Here is an 8,395-nt window from a genome sequence, read left to right on the forward strand (position 1 = left end):
GAGGAGTAGCCTAGTGGTTAGGGTGATGGACTTTGGTCCTGGGGAACTGAGGAACTGAGTTTGATTCCCAGCACAGGCAGCTCCTTGTGACTCTGGGCAAGTCACTTAACCCTCCATTGCCTGCCGCATTGAGCCTGCCATGAGTGGGAAAGCTCAGGGTACAAATGTAGAAACATTCCATGCTACCAATCCCAGGGCAAGCAGTGGCTTCCCCATGTCTGTCTCAATAGCAGATTATAGACTTTTCCTCCAGGAACTTGTCCAAACCAAGATATACTAACCACTGATACAACATCCTCAGACAATGAGTTTCAGAGCTTAACTATTTGTTGAGTGAAAAAAATATTTCCTTCTGTTCATTTTAAAAGTGTTTCCATGTAACTTCATTGAGTGTCCTCTAGCCTTTGTACTTTTAAATCGATTAACGCTTACCTATTCTACACCACTCAGTATTTTGTAGATTTCTATCATATCCCCCCCTCAGCTGTCTCTTTTTCAAGCTGAAGAGCCCTAACCTCTTTAGCCTTTCCTCATATGAGAGGAGTTCCATCCCCGTAATTGTTTTAGTCATCTTTCTTTGAACCTTCTCTAACTCTGCTCGGTGCCCAGAATTGCACACAATACTCAGTGAGGTCGCACCATGTAGCAATACAGAGGCATAATACTTTTTATCTTTATTTTCTATCCCTTTCCTAATAATTCCTAGCATTCTGTTTGTTTGTTTTTTTTGTTGCTGCCACACACTGAGCAGAATATTTCAGCAATATTGTCCATGATGACACCTAACTCTTTTTCTTGGGTGCTGACTCCTAGGGTGGAACAATGATTTGGATTATTCTTCCGAATGTGCATCACTTTGCACTTGTCCACATTAAATCTCATCTGCTATTTGGATTTCCAGTCTTCCAACTTCCTGCAATTTTTCACAATCTGCATGTGTTTTAACAACTTTGAATAGTTTTGTGTCGTCTTCAAATTTAATCACCTCACATGTCATTCCCATTTCCAGATCATTAATAAATATGTTAAATAGTACTGGTCCCTGGGCACTACACTATTCACCCTCCACTGAGAGAATTGGCCATTTAACCCTACCCTCTGTTTTCTATCATAATCCACAACAGAACATTGCCTCCTATCCCATGGGTTTTTAATTTTCTTAGCAGTCCCTCATGATGGACTATGTCAAAAAGCTTTCTGAAAATCTCGATATACTACATCAACTGGCTCACCCTTATCCACATGGTTATTCACGCATTCAAAAATTGAATCAAATTGGTGAGGCAGTCCATGTTCTTGGCTGAATCCATGTCTCATTAAACCATGTTTGTCTGTTCGTTCAGTGATTTTTTATTCTTTATAATAGTTTCCACTATTTTGCCTGGTACTGACATCAGGATTAGCGGTCAAGCCGATGCGCGCGAACTAGCCTCTGATACCCCCTAGACTCTGCCACAGTTGAGTTTCCTCGGACCCGGAATGGGAAAGCGGAAAGGAAAGTCTAATTTGCCTACCTCCACAGGCAGGGCAGTTCCACCTCTCCTGCGACAGATGACATTGGAGGAGTCGGGGCTACGAACGCCGGGAGCCCAGCTGTTCACTTCGGGAAGTCCGGGAGAACTTTCTGACTTGAGCGCGGAGGGAGTGTCGCTAAGTCCACCTCCCACAACAGTACCGCCACGACCTGGGGATGAATTGAGGGCAGCAAGTGAGCAGAACGCGGAGGCCGGAAGTCGGACCCCTGCGACTGCGAGTGGAGACCCCGCTGCCTCTTCGACGCCAATAGGAACAACGCCTCAGGCAGGTTTGCTGCCTGAGAGGGAAATCGGCGATTCTACCATTGATCGTGGAATAATGATAAAACCAACGACTGTAACCCTAGACAAACTTTGGGAAGCAATTCAAGGACTGAATTCCAGCCTACAACAGATATCAGGTATTTTACGGGGAGATGTGGCTGAATTAAAGCAGGCTCAGGAAGTGGCTACTACTAAAATAGCAGAGCATACAACGAAAATGGAACTTTTTGATAAAGATTTAAAAGCAGTGAATTCCTCAGCTTTATTGTTGATAAAAAGCAATAACCTCCATCAGCGTAAGATGGAATATTTGGAGAACCAGATTAGGAGAAATAACTTACGTTTCTTGAACTTTCCCAAATCTCCTCTGATTCCAGCACTGGAAATGTTAAAAAAATACCTTAGGGAAATATTGGGTGTCCCTTCTGAGGGTTTTCCACCCATTACTAAAATGCAATATATCTCCGGTGCTGGAACAGGAACTTTACCTAATGCTCCTCAACCTGACCTAAATTTAACAGAATTCCTGGAGAGTTCAATGGAGGTTATAACTGAAAGAACTACGCTGCTGGTCACTTTCGCTCTGGAATTAGACTGCAATAATATATTCAAGCTTTATTTTCGCCACATGAACTCAAATTTCCTTGGATCAAAAGTCCAGATTTTTCCTGATTTTGCTAGAGAAACACAAAGAAGAAAAGAATTTCTGTTGTTGAAGGAGAGAGTTCTCCGATTAGGAGGAACTTTCCTGCTTAGGTTTCCTTGTAAATGTTGTGTTTCCTTAAATTCTACTAATTATATGTTTTTTGACCCAGGGAAAATGTTAGAATTTATTTCCTCTAAAGAATAATTTTGTAGTAGTTCTTGATTGTTAGCGCTTTAATCTCGGCTGCGACATCTAGGCTCTCTCAGCTTTAATTATTAATTATTTGAGAATTTATTTGAATTTAATTTACCTAGATCTTGGATCATTATATTGTGGACTAAATATATTAAGATAATATGCCTATTTTTTTTTGATTAATGTTTGTTTTTCAATATACGAATTTATGAGTATTTTCATAAATGTAATCATTAAATTTATAAATAAACAAAAAAACAAAAAAAAAGGATTAGCGGTCTATAGTTTCCCGGATTGCCCCTGAATCCCTTTGCAGGGTGGCCAATGTAATGCCAAATTTTACAATCTTCAAGGATCACTTTTTAAAATGTGTGTGACTGTATACCAAATTCACTATGGTTTATCACCTTCTTACGTGCAACATCTAATTGATTTACCTCCAGAGATTATCTCTCATTCCACTATCGAAACTGTAAAAGATAAAGATTTTCATAGGCTTCACATTTCAAAGTACCAAATTATGGAATTCTCTGCCTAAGCAATTAAAATTTTTAGATAATTATTTGAGATTTCACAAATTATTAAAGGCCAGTACTTATTAATGGACAATAAACTTTATCTATCTTAACGTAACCAGTACTCTAGCCTCATCTTCATATTAAACACGTAATTATTCTTGATTTGTTATAATGTTACAATTTAACTGACTGTATTATGATTTGATGTTTCTTGCATGTAAGCCACATTGAACCCGATCATGTCTGGGATAATGTGGGATACAAATGTCTTAAATAAAAAAAAATAAAAATTAACCAATAATTGGATACAATTGGTGTTAATGACAATTGGCATCTAATTAATTCAATTACATGCGGAACTCCACACCCTCATCCACACCCTTGTCACCTCTCGTTTAGACTACTGCAATCTGCTTCTTGCTGGCCTCCCACTTAGTCACCACTCCCCTCTCCAGTCGGTTCAAAACTCTGCTGCCCGTCTCGTCTTCCGCCAGGGTCGCTTTACTCATACTACCCCTCTCCTCAAGTCACTTCACTGGCTCCCTATCCGTTTTCGCATCCTGTTCAAACTTCTTCTACTAACCTATAAATGTACTCACTCTGCTGCTCCCCAGTATCTCTCCACACTCGTCCTTCCCTACACCCCTTCCCGTGCACTCCGCTCCATGGATAAATCCTTCTTATCTGTTCCCTTCTCCACTACTGCCAACTCCAGACTTCGCGCCTTCTGTCTCGCTGCACCCTACGCCTGGAATAAACTTCCTGAGCCCCTACGTCTTGCCCCATCCTTGGCCACCTTTAAATCTAGACTGAAAGCCCACCTCTTTAACATTGCTTTTGACTCGTAACCACTTGTAACCACTCGCCTCCACCTACCCTCCTCTCCTCCTTCCTGTACACATTAATTGATTTGATTTGCTTACTTTATTTTTTGTCTATTAGATTGTAAGCTGTTTGAGCAGGGACTGTCTTTCTTCTATGTTTGTGCAGCGCTGCATATGCCTTGTAGCGCTATAGAAATGCTAAATAGTAGTAGTAGTAACTGACACTATTCTGTAACTTGCACTCACAGCTTTGCATGTTAAATGTAAAGTGGTGTGTGCAAGATTATGGAATTAGGGGGCAACTGTACACCCTGAGATTAATCATCTACACACTATAGCAAGTGTGTGACCAGATATGCTGTTGAATGAAGCCCTACATGTTGGAACAGTCCTCACAATTGGCTTGGTACCTTCAGTTCCCACATCACCAGAAATAATTACCCTTTTCTTTTGAGCTGGTTAATAACCACAAAAAGTTAAAACAAGTTAACTACGTTGACAGCTGCATTCTTGTTTGTGTCATGATTTTAAAAGAAATCATAAAAAATTTCAGACTCCGAACAAGGGGCAGCCATAACCAGCGAGGAGTGGAGCTGATAATAAATGTAAGAAAAAAAAGAACCTTAAAACTTCATAAAAAGCACGAGTTACTGAAATGTACACTACATATGTTTTTTTATTTATTTGTTGCATTTTTATCCCACATTTTCCCACCTCTTTGCAGGCTCAATGTGGCTTTTTAACCTTAATGTATTAAATTCATAGAAGTATTACTATAATAGTAATCTACGGAAAGCAGGATTAGCACAGCTGACACTTGTTCCTAATTGTAAAGCCTGTACTGTAATTAGTGCCGCATGCTGTTCTTTTGGCAGGGTAAAAAGTGTATTATTACACGGAAAACAGATTTAAGTTTCCATTAGGATGGAAGGCAACAGTACTACTTAGGTTGCAAAGGAGCTCTTATAGTGTTAAGCACTGCTGGGTTGCCCCTGTGGCTCAGTGGCAGTGCCATGTAAAAGATCTGACTTTGATTTCAGGGAACAGAGCATTCACTTAGCCCAGGACTTCCAAAACTTTTCATCCAATATAACCCCATTTTAACACATAAATATTCACATGACCCCCCAGATACTGGTGAAAACTAAATAGTAGATGGAAAGATCCCCCCTTTTTTGGGAACCATAGAGTAAATGGAGTATTCCTGTTTCCACCTCTGACATAGGAACCAGCTCCACTGCACTTAATTGAAAGTGTCCATAAGGTATGCCAAACTGCTTGAAACTTGGCTGGAGCTTTGTATGGGGATTCCAAGAAAAATATCTGTGATGGAATGTGCATTCTCCAATTTGTAGCCTTGGTTTATGATTTCTAAGACCCACTGGTCCATAGGGATCTTGGTTTACTCCTCACAAAACCTGGAGAGGCATCCTCTCATAAAGAAATCTGAGGAGTGAACAGAGATCCCATCATTGGGAGGCGTTGGAGGATTTGTTGGATGAGGGAGTGGGTTTCCCAAAGGAGTTTTGCCTCTGTTGAAAATGAAGAGTGGCGGAAGAAAGATGAGGTAGGTTTACCTGGTCTGTAATGCTTGACTTCATGAAACCTAATTTGAGATTGAAAAGATCTAAAGGAACTCTTCAGGCAATCTCTGATACTTATCTGCCAAGTCTTTAACAAGTTTCTCAAGAGCTTCACCAAAATACAACAAGAAGCACCAAGAGCCTTCAGAAACGGGACACAGTGCGTTTAGCAAAATCGAATATCGATTTTGTTAATTAAAAGAACTGTGTCCCGTTTCTGAAGGCTCTTGATGCTTCTTGTTGTATTTTGGACTTTGTTTTATACTTTGAACCCTCAATGTACTGTTTCAAGAGCTTCACCAAACCGAAGCTTACCTCTAAATGGAAGCTTGGCCAGCATTTCACTAATGCTACTGCTTCAGGGTCCACTTGGGAAGCGGCTGTGAGAAAAAGAGAAGAGAGACGACACTTGATGTAACTATAAAGCTAACGCCAGCAAAACGTTTCGTGGATGACGACGGTTTTTTGCAAAAATGAATGGGTATTCTAAACAAATGTTCACTTTGTTCTGATGGTCCTTATTATAGATAAGACGACGGAAGTATCTCTAACTATTAAAACAGAAGTAGATACTCTCACTGAATCCTTGAAAGTTAAAGAGACATTGGAAAATTTTCAGAGACCACATGATGATCTGTGCTACAGGATCGAACAGTTCAGATTTGCAAAAACTGAAAATTAAGACATTTCAGAAAGACGAGAAAGATTATGAAGGTCACACTGTTTACCCATGGCAAACGTCAGATAAGAATCAAAAGGGTAAGCCATTTGAGGACAGTGGATCTTCCGGCTCAGCTTCCCCTCCTTTTTTAGGCAGAGGTGGGGCATGAGAGGGAAAGGCCGGAGGACCAGGAGACAACGAGGGAGACGAGGAAAAAAGAAATTTAATTCCAAGATAAGGAAATTAGGAGTGGGAAGAATTTCCACCTCCAGAATAAACTCGTCCCATAATGCGCTCGCGTCAGCAGTGGCAGAATTCGTAATGGTCAATTTGTCTCACCATCATTTATCAAATGAGGAAATGAGATTGCTGGCGAAAAGGCTTTTGTCCCCACCCAGAAATTGGACTCTCTTCAGTTACGGATAGAATTAGAATGGTTTTTACGAATTTTACATCTTAGAATGTTTTTTGATGAAATCCCAGTAGAGAGATCAGACTGCTCAGTAGTCAAAAGAAAATCAAAATGGTGTCCTCCGGGGCCAATACCCCCTGTCCTAGCCTCCTTTAATTTTTTGGTCCTGCAGGAATTTCGACAAGTGAAGAAAGTTGCTTTTAAAAGGAAGTTTCACAACATCACCAAAGAGGAACAATGTGCTCTAACTTCTCTTAAGTCTGATACCAGCATAGTTATACGCAGCGCCGATAAGGGAGGAACTATAGTGGTACAGGACCAGGACCAATATGTCGCAGAGATTCAGAAACAATTGACAACAGAGACACATTACCGACTATTGGTGGGGGGTCCTACTGAAGAGTTACAGAAAACTATTTTTTAGATCACCAGTGAAGGATATGCATTAGGATATCTGACACAAAAAGATTTTCATTTTCTGAATACAGCACATCCACAGATTCTATACCCTACCCAAAATTCATAAAACCCTGCAAAACCCCCCGGGCAGACCAATTATCTCTGGCCGAGGCTCCATTTTAGAACTGTTGTCCATGTTTATAGACTGCTTTTCACAACCCTTAGAGGTTGAGGGGAGATTGTATTTAAAGGATATCACCCATTTTTTAAAGATATCTTTCTGAAGTAAGAGGTGATATTCGATCTTCACTATTAGTTACACTTGATGTGACTTCATTATTCACAAGACTACTGCAGAAAGAATCTGCATTAGATGTCATGAAGAGAGGTTTGGACGGTAGACCTAATCCCAGAACACCGACCCCTTTTATCATGCAATTAGCCAGTTTGGCTATGGAAAAGATTTTTTTTCAATGGGAAGGACAGATATACCAACTGATTTCTGGTGTAGCCATGGGGGTGACGATGGCCCCCTCTGTAGCTAACCTGTACATGAACGATTTTGAAGATAGGTACATTTATGGGAGTCCATTATTTACCCATGTCCAACTATGGGTACAGTTTATTGATAATAACAACAAACAGTACTCCTGTTCTATATAAATTACAAAATCTTTATTAGTGAAAACAAACCAGTGCATTAAAAGAATTACCAAATAGTATCCCTGCAACTCACTCACACTGCCATCCACACCAGACTTATACCCTAATCACATATGTAAATCCCACAAAGAACATTGAACATAAACCCTAAATTGCAGTTTCTTCAGTCTCTGTGTATCATCAGAGCACAATCTCAATAAAGATCAGTCAGTGAGCCCTAAAAAAACACAAGGGCACACAAAACCCAGTTCTTAATAATTGTAGCAGATATTGAACATTGCTGATCTTTGTATCCAACAAGTTCTCTTTTTTTTTTTTTTTTTAATTATTTAAATTTTCCAATATAGCACCACTTAAAGTGAATATGCAATCGGCATTATTTAACATTAGGAAACAAAAATGATAAGTATATATCTTTACAGCCCATTTGTCCACAAGTTAAAGAAATTTAATTCCAAGATAAGGAAATTAAAAAAAGAAAAAGAAATACAAAAATTAATAATCAATAGATGCTTCCTCTGGTTCAGAATATCCAACAAGTTCTCAAGTGAAGAAAGAAAAAAACTCCACTGCAATATAATGCCACTGTTCTTATCCCTGTGATAAAAAAACAACACAGAGAAACACTGGGAATTGCAGAGTCACACAAATCTTCTGTGATCCTCCTGCACACAGTCAAACCTTTAAATTAAAGG

This window comes from Microcaecilia unicolor, chromosome 2, assembly GCF_901765095.1.
Source record: "Microcaecilia unicolor chromosome 2, aMicUni1.1, whole genome shotgun sequence".
Lineage (NCBI taxonomy): Eukaryota > Metazoa > Chordata > Amphibia > Gymnophiona > Siphonopidae > Microcaecilia > Microcaecilia unicolor.